Source organism: Apteryx mantelli, unplaced genomic scaffold (assembly GCF_036417845.1).
Source record: "Apteryx mantelli isolate bAptMan1 unplaced genomic scaffold, bAptMan1.hap1 HAP1_SCAFFOLD_87, whole genome shotgun sequence".
NCBI classification, from domain to species: Eukaryota; Metazoa; Chordata; class Aves; order Apterygiformes; family Apterygidae; genus Apteryx; species Apteryx mantelli.
Window position 1 is genome coordinate 234,604 of NW_027118811.1, and position 9,603 is coordinate 244,206.

At 37.2% G+C, this 9,603-nt stretch overlaps 1 pseudogene; it reads left to right on the forward strand.

The window, feature by feature from the left end:
• Positions 1 to 600: 600 nt before the first annotated feature.
• Positions 601 to 3,825, forward strand: LOC136996824 (BEN domain-containing protein 3-like; annotated as a pseudogene).
• The last annotated feature ends 5,778 nt before the right edge of the window (positions 3,826 to 9,603 follow it).

The window sequence follows — 9,603 nt, forward strand, 5'->3', positions numbered from 1 at the left end:
TTGTGTTGTTTAGAGGCTGTTGGCTGCCAGTAAGAAAAAAATGAGTGTTAATGCAAATCTACGGATTCCTCTGTTTTGAATTAATGCAATCCATATCAAAAGACAGGGTTTTTAACTGAAAATTTATTCCAGCACGTATATTGCACTTTACAGTGAGTTCTGCTTCTGTGATGACTTTAGATTATGACCCACAATGATAATATAAAAGCGTTTGACTGTAATAAGAAGTAGGCACTTAGTACAGGGTGGAGAATTTAATGCAGACAACTTCCATCTATATCTTGCCAAGGTAGTTTATTATTCTGGAGAAGGTTAAATGACTTTTATTTTTTCTCCTTATCAGAAAAAGATGTACAGTTTTAAACAAGTTCCTGGCTATCTTACATTGTTCGCAGTATAGTTTACATGCTTGATAGGACTATAGATGGCTGAGAAAGTCATTAAAATAGCTGGCTAGTGCAAAAGTTCAGACTGGAAATCACCGATGGGCTGTTAATGACCAGTGGCTGTAGATTAAAAATAGTTATAAAAATATACGTCCTGATTCCAGAAGGTGCTGATACCACTTTGTTTTTGTTTTGTTCTTTAGTGAGATGGAAGATGAACTCAGCTGAAATCACTGATGATGATGAAGGTAAAATGTTACACTTTGTGTAATTTATAATCAGGCAAAAATATCTATTGAATGAAAACTTTCATAACCTGATGAAGAATGCAGCTGCATCAAGGAAAATTGTATTAATGATTTTTGAAAAGCTATCTAAAACATCCTACTATTTTTTTTTTGTTCATGGTATTTTCTCCTCTATTTCCTTCCTCCCACTCCAAAAAACCCTTCTTCCTACCGTAACTTTATTTATTTATACTTTCAGCTCTTCTTCGGGGAAGAAAATGGCATTTACTAGATGTTTTTATGGTTCCTTGCATAATAAAAAATTGACTTTGGGGTGGCCTTAACATGCACTTATTATATAAGTGATAAAAAAGAGTTATGTTGTTCAAAATACATTTTCATAAAAAGAAACAAAGCACAAAAGATATTGTTTTAAGGGTATCATGGTTTTCTGGAGAGAGTGCTTTATCATTCTAAACCTTCTCTTTTTCCAGTAGAAATTCCTAGAAAAGATATTGTGAAAGTAGAAACAGAAAATGAAGATGAAGCTCTAGACTTCTCGGTAACACCCAGATCTTCTGAGGAACACTCACTGGATGGCGCAGTTGGTTGCCTACAGGAATCCAACAAACAGAAACAGACCTTGCTTGGTTGTGATGGTTCAGGGAGCCAGCAAGATGTCTTACCCAGTGTGAAGAAAAGACGCTTTGCACAAGAGATGACTTCTCTATACACAGCTCTGATTTTTCTGTTTGCATCTTGTAGGCTAAATTTATTGCTGTTACAGGCAAAATGCAAGTCACTTAACTAGTTTTACATTAGTAATGAGTTAGAGTCAAGTATAGCTAATCTTGACCCAATCTGCACACATTACTTGTCTGGCTATTTCTTTAAATGATGTGGGAGCTGTCATATTTATGAAACACATTTATAGGTTCATTTACTCATTTGGAAGTTTTTTTGTTGTTTTTCATAGAACATAGGAACAGGTAGTGGTTTGGATTAACTAAGTTTGACTGATTATAGCCCCTCTCATGTCACACAGTCCTTGGCTATTCAGTGGGAGAAATAGGGCTGTAACTTTGCCATCTATGAACGGATTTTGATGTCAGTGAGGCAGGTATGAATGTACATATTGACTGAAAGATAAAAATGCAGGCATGCAGAAGATTTCAACAGATAAGAATGGAAGGTATTACAACTTCTGAACTGGTGCAACATCCCAGCTGTGACAATCCAGACATTTGTCTAACCAGTGAAGGAGAGTCCATAATCTTTTCAGTTATCCTATTCTAGTGTTTCACCTCTCATGTTTGAATTCTATATGTTGGATTTTGATTTTGTTGTATCTACTTCCTAAGAATTATTTGCAATATCCATGTGTTTGCAAAAAAAAAAAGAAAAAAAAAAGAAAAATCACTGTAAATATTTACTGTAAATATTTACTGTAAGTTGATAAAATGCTTGCTTCAGATTTCAAACAATGAGGAAGAGTTAGAAAATGATTGAGAACATGAGTTTCTTAAGAACTTAGTGCTGTTTTTTATAGAAACCATTTAGAAGATGAGAAATCCAGTGAATCTACACTTCCTTGCCTTTCAGAATTAAAGAAATCTTAGACTCCCCTTTTTAAAAAGACAGTATCAAGATACTACGTTTTTAGGTTTTTATTGTTTGAATTGAATAATATTTTAATTTTACTCATTCTCAGAAACCTGTTCAGGAGTTGTACAACGTTGCAAAGATAAAAATAGCTATATAAACCTTTCACATCAGAAAGAAGAGAATAAGCATAATTTTGGTGTCTGATAGCCTTGGCAGTGTTTTCAAAAGCTAACCTAAAGAGAATGTTGAAACATTAAATGCAGTTGGTGGAGGCAGTGGCAAGGTCACAGGACTAGGAGTCAGAAAATCTGGATTCTGTTCTTGGCTCTGTTGCTGACTTGTTGCCACCCAAGTTCTCTGCAGCCCAAGATCCTCATATGCAAGGTGGAGGATAATGCCACTTAATTTGGGAGAGTATTTAGAGCTCTGTGGGGTAAAAGTGTTTAGGATTACAATTGCATTTCTATACTATGGGGAAAGCCATGAACCAACACAAAAAACAATGAAATGAAACAAAACAAAAAAAACCCTAAATAATACTTTACTGTATTTTTAATTGATTTTTTTTCTAATGCATTTATTAATTTGATATATGTAACAGAATTAAGTCCTCTGGAGAAAATTTGGCAGTGCATATTTATGTAATGATACCTGCTTAAGAGGCACGCATTTATAGCTAATATTTTTAAGGCAGTTTTGCTAATACAGTATTTATTCATTCAAAGGGCCCCCATTCAAACATGAAGAACAGAGACACTGGCTCACCCACTCAGGTAAATACAGAGCAGCCAAACAAGAACAAGAATCCTAATACAGCACGGCTCTGTGAAGAAGAAGCCTTCAGTGACATAAGCACTCCATGTTATAAAAAACCTCTCTATGGCATCTCACACAAAATTACAGAGAAGAAGAACCCACCAGGAACATAGCAGTTTGCTTCTTACGATTTGTTTGAAAAAATCAGTCCCAGCAGTCCCTCGCATCTTCAGACTTTGAACGATCAGCGCACAAGAGACTCTGCTGCAACCATTGCTGTGACAGCTGCCACCACAGATTCCGATCCAAATATATATTCTTTGATACCGAAAATGCTTTACACACTTAACACCCTCAATTCCAATGTGAGCCAGCTTCACAGCAAAGTTGACCTGTTGTCTCTGGAGGTCAGCCGAATTAAGAAGCAAGTCAGTCCAGCAGAGTCTGTCGCAGAGTTCAAGCCTCCTCCTGAGTACCGGCTGACTTCTGCAGAGCTCAAACAAATGATGGATCAAAGCACATCAGGTGGAGACTTAGCCTGCCGGTTGCTAGTGCAGCTCTTCAACGATGATGAATTCAACAGAAACTGCAGTGCGTGCGGCTTCCTCAACAGAAGCAAACTTGATTCTCTTCATCTGCAGCTTATCCGTAACTATGTGGAAGTTTGTTATCCTTCTGTGAAGAACACAGCTGTGTGGCATGTGGAGTGTTTGCCTCAAGTCAGTGATTTTTTCCATAGATTTTGGGCCAAAAGGGAGATGGAAAATAGTCAACAGAATGTGCAATCATCCAGTTTTTATGAGACTGAACAGGTAGAATCCTCTCATTTTATTGAGGATAAAGAGCAGGAAGAAGCTCCTAATCCAGACTTCCCTGTGCCTTCTCCGTATTTGCTGTCTGATAAGGAGGTAAGAGAGATAGCACAGCAGAGCCTTTCAGTTGGAAACTTTGCTGCCCGGCTTCTGGTAAGACTCTTTCCAGAACTCTTTACTCCAGAGAATCTCAGACTGCAATATAACCACTCAGGTGCTTGTAACAAAAAACAACTCGATCCCATCAGACTGAGACTGATCTGTCATTACGTGGAAGCAGTTTACCCCGTGGAGAAAAAGGAAGAAGTGTGGCGTTACGAATGTATACCGAGCATTGATGAAAGATGCCGGCGTCCTAACAGGAAAAAGGGTGATATACTGAAGGCGGCAAAGAAAGCAAGAAAGTGACTGGCTCTTGAAATTCCTAAGACTTTGACCACTAAATTATTTGTCAGGATTACACTTTGTTTTAGACCTCCCTGAGGGGCCTGTCGGGAGCTGAGGGCGCTCAGCAGCTAGGACAGTTAGGCACTAAGATTGTTGCTTGTTAATGTGTGTGTGTGTCGCATATACATGGGCACTGCAGCAGTGGGAAGTGGCTTACTACGTTTGTGCATGGGTAAAGATCATAAGTCATCAGTGATAGAGCTATTCATGACTCATTAAGAACATGACTTTCACTGGTGCAAATACATGTATTAAAACTGTATTAGTCCACTCCCCATTTCTGCATCTTCCTTTTTTATCACTTTCTAATAACAAAGTTTTTTTTTTTTTTTTAACTACATCATTGTGCTCTTCAGGGGCAGTTTTTCATTATACCCTTATAAAACAGGCATGTTAGTGAATTGAAAGTTTGAAGTTTAACCTTCATTTAAATTTACAAGTTTCACGGTTTTTGAAAGTGCCATGTTCATTGGAATAGCAGTCTTTGCTTCTACAGTAATTGCAGCTATACGCTATTTTTGTTCTTGATGATACTGAGATACTGAAAATAATAATACTGTGTCAAAAATGGGTCAGAATGGTATACTTTCCGTTTTTAACTGTTACCCATGTTTTATTTCTATAAATAAGAAATGAACTATTATAGTTATGAACTGAGACTTGAGAATAGACACAATGTAAATGTTCTTCTGCATTGACACCACAAGCTTAATCCTGCCCCCGTGATTTTTATTTTGTTGTGTTCAGCGTCACTGCTGGCACAATTAAGGATGGCTTGTCTGGGCAAAGCTAGCAGAGCACCCCCAAGCCTATAGCCATGGAAGGTAGTGCCATTGCCTGCTGGTCACTCTATTTGTAAAATAGCAGAGACAACAAAAAAAACCAAAAGACTTGAAACAAGAACTTAAAAAAAAATTAGACCTTGCTCTCTATCAAAATTACTATTCCAAAGGTTTCCAGTATTAATATTTAATTTATGTAAGAAGTACACGCAAAGATTGTTTTTGTGATGAAATGAAGTGTTGCAGGGTCCCCACTTACGAGCTATGGTAATGTAACTCATTCTTTGCATAAATGCAGCACTCTCTGGATTTTTCAGGTCTAGGGATATGTGAACTCCTTCCTTTATCCAAATTGATTCAGTGCAATTAATAGGTATGTGGAGGCATAACAGCATAACTTAGGTTCACGTGATCAAGTTTACATCCTTAATATGTTTGCGCATAACCAAGACCACCAGGAAGCCAGTGTGACTTTGCTGTATGATTTATTCACTGGAGAGTGCTGCTTAAAAATTAGTTTTCCTCTTCTTTTTATACTGATGTATATGGTGAGAGAGAGTCAGGCCTTCACTTTTAGGTCAGTAAAGACAGTGATTGCTTAACACCGTCTCTGGAAAGCCTTGGAGCAATTGTTGATGTTCTCTGTGGTCCTTTTTTTTTTGTTTACTTAGATGGCTCATAGTATCAAATTTTAAGTCAGCTCCAGTGTAATTTTCTATTTTAGCATTTGTAAGGAAGTACAAAATAGTTGGTATTTTTACTTCGGATTTTTAGAATTTATTGTTCTTAGAATCATATTGATCCCTCCTTTTAAAAAAACCAAAAAGCAAAACATTTTTTCCTAATGACAAGAATTAGCAGAAGTGTGTTATGTTAAAGCAGGAGTAGATTATAATAGATAGTAGCATTTGCTCATTTTCCCCATATTCTAGCAACATTCTCAAAGAATGTACGAAGAAAGTCATGAATGTACTAAATAATATGCTGATGCTGTTTAAATCCATTTAAATGCTTCCTGTTGGCTTAAATAATAGCAGACCATGCACAAAATGGATATCAGAGCAAATATGGCTATAATCAAATGAAAAGATGTTACCAAAGATAAAGAACTGATACCACGTCTGCATCGTATCTTTCATTTTAGTGCATAAATTTAGCAACTTGAATGTATCAGAAACACAGACTTTTTTTTGTAATTGTATGCTACCTAGCACCTCTGTGAACTTTTTTACATGCACTTTTATGGGAGATATAAAATGATGATAGAAAACAGTAACAGCCTCTTAATTTGGTGTTGCAAATTGCTGACCAGAAGGTAACAAATGTGAAGTGCAGGTTTTCTCTATAGTTTACATTTACTTATCTTAATGTCAAATGTGTTTTACGGCTAAGCGATGTTAAAGCTCCCTAAAGAACTCAATATGTATTAAACTTCTGTACAATTGACAGACGTTACTAGCTAGCGTGCAAATTTGAGACATACCGGCTTTTACTGTAGATGTTAACATTTTGCAATATTTTGAATCACCCTCTCTTGACAGGTCAAAAAAATCAGCCCCTTCATATTACTAAGTAGTGAAAAAATGATCTTCACCTTTTAAAATGACATTTTCAAAACTGGGTATAGAAAGATCCTCATTGTTTTTTCCTCTTAACTTCTAATAACTGTGTACGTTCCTTTTATCTCACTCCACAGTCCTTTCCTGATTCTTTTTTGGTTGTATGTTTTATAACTGATAGAAAGAAAATACAGACATATGAATAGCAACATAGTTCATAAGGAAAGCTCTTGCAGTGCGTCTGAAGTACAGCCGCTTCATCCAGTTTGTCAGCCTTGTAAATAAATTAAAGGTATATTATTTTCATACACGAGGAACGTTGTCTGGTGTTTGCTTGAGTAGAGTTACACACGCAGTAATCTTTTTCCTATAAAGTCTGTTACTGAGATCTGAGATAACCTTAGCCAGGCAGACTGAATACACAAATAAAAATACCCTCGTTTGTTGCAACCGTTTAGAAGAATTTTTCCCTTTCAGAATATTCTTTTTAAAAGAACAAACTTGCTGTTTTGCAAGTGAGGCTAAAATAGGAAGATTGCTAGATACTAACTGAAAATGCCTGGAACATGTGTAACCATACACACACCAACTTCCTATTAGATGAACATTACTTTCTACTTACCAGGTCAATAAAACCTGTTAAGGTGAGTATCAAGTGTCTATATCTGCTCATTATAATTTAATTAAATCACCTTTTGATAAGCATTGAATAACTTGCTTCTAACAGCATCCTAAAAGAAGCGGTGTAATATATTATAGCTCTGTATTTTTGTCTTACCCATTTTACACAAATTAAAAACTTACTTAGAAGCTCTGTGAAAGATGTATAGTTACGCTTCAAAGGGGAGACAAAGGGTGGTGCATCAGAGGGTATTTCAATTGATTAGGAAGCCTGCTAACTGTATTTAGCAGACATGAATTCAACGACATTTTCAAACCAGAGAAAAACTGTATTTGAAGTCAACCACTTGGTTATGCTAATGTATTACAGCTGCCAAAGTGTTTCATGTTCCTGGAAATGTTTGTCATTGTTTTTTTTCTCATCTTCAAAATGCATACAATTTATTACTAGCTGCACATTTTTTGACTCTGTCCTTTGTCTCTTTTCAATCATTGTTTGATATTTATATTATGTTATAGCAGTGCGAATGAGAGAATTGTGTGCTCAGCACTCTACAAAGGTACACCAGGCCTAATTTTATACTGAAAGTGGCTACAAAGGTACACCAGGTCAAAGGTACACCAGGCCTAATTTTATACTGAAAGTGGCTAACGTCAATTCTGCAGTCACAAGCAGCGTGGAATATAACATGAAGGTTTTATTGATAATATTTTTATTTAGTTTTTGTTTCGCTGATTAAATGAACATGCAACGGCTGAAAAATTCAGAATGCCTTAAGCTTGCCTGTAATGAGGATGTAGCATGAACTGACAGGTGCTTTTACTTACCATGCACATTTCAGGTGTTTGCACTTAAAATCTACGGGAAAACAAGTGGGACAGGTTCAAGCCTGTTTTTTTTTTTGTTTTTCTGAGCAAATCAAAGAAACTCCATCACTGTCATTGACACAATTTCTTCACCTCCTTGGTTTGCCTTTTTGATTTTTTTTCCAGTGTTATTGCTACTCAGCTGGAGCCAGTGTAATTATTTTTCTCCTCATGAAGAGTCTGAAAAAAATATGCTTTAAGTTGTTTCAAATGCAAAGCTGAAATCATGTTTTTCTTCCCTTTCTTAATTCTCCCCGAGGATCACAGAAATCCTCATCTTTATGTCTTCATTCTTTCCTACCGAATTTCTTGCCATAGTAAATATGAAGATAAATTTCTATTTTTCACAGTGCTTTTGAACCCCTCATTTTTACCCCATCCACTATAAAAGCCATTCATAGAAACTTCTCACTTCTCTGATAGTCTTAATTTCTTACAAAATTAATTGTTTTAATAGTAAAATACTTATAAGTATCTTTGTCACAGCTCATGTAAATCCTATTTTGAGAAGTCAGTGAGTAGAGAATTCATCTCTTCTCTCCTGCTGCAGAAAGCTGGCTCAAGGTGCCTCTCCTGAATTTGCCAGTTCCAATGCCGAAAGCAAATAACTCATAACAAAACCAAAGTCCTACTGTATTCAGAACGTTTTCTTTTCCACCTCATCTCATTGGCAGGGGATTAGCCCCTACATGTGTTTGTTTTTATCCAGCATGTTCCTTTTCATTTTTGTCATTTGCTAGGTCCCGTCTTTTCTAGTTACTGGTCATAGCAAGAAGATCCTGTGACAGGACCGACCACCTACTTATTCTCTTTCCTGATGTGTTTTGAGATGCAGCTGTGGTCCCCACTGAGCATTTTGCTTTCATAAGCAGCGGTTCTGAAGACAACGTTGGGTCTTACAGGGAGGGAAGAGCTGCAAGAGAAGTGAAATATTACGTCTTCTTTTCCCATTCCTCCCCCTTCTCCCCCCCCCCAAAGACAAACATGAATAGAACAAACATTTCCCAGGGAATGAAAATCCCAAGGTACCTGTCAGCAGCAGGAAATAGTCACTCGGTAAGGTCCCATCCTCCATTTGAGATTTGATCCTGTGTGTGAAATCTAGGCGTAAGTTTTCATGTCATGCAATGCTGCCCCTGTTCTCTCTGTCTGCCTCTCTGGCTCTGTCTGCCTCTCTCTGTCCTTGTCCCCAAATTTTTAAGGCTCAGTTTCTCCTTAAAGTGCTTGCCTACATGTGCATTGAATGCACAAGCACTGCAAACTGAATAATTTTTTAGCTTCAGCAGTACTCAGGTTGGTATTGCTGCCCCTGCCGTGCGCAGGCAAACACCTTTTTTTCCCCCCCGTCCTGGTGCACGTTGTTGTAGGCTGTCGGTTACGCTTGGCCTGCACAGGCTGTTGAGTGCTCTGTAATTTGTTAGGAGCTGAAGAAGGTATGCTGTCCTGCTGACATTTCCGTCATCATAAACAAACCCCCCAAAAAAGAAAAGAATGGGAACACTTGGTGCCGCTCTGTTCTAGGGAAAAAGGGATTGCGTATT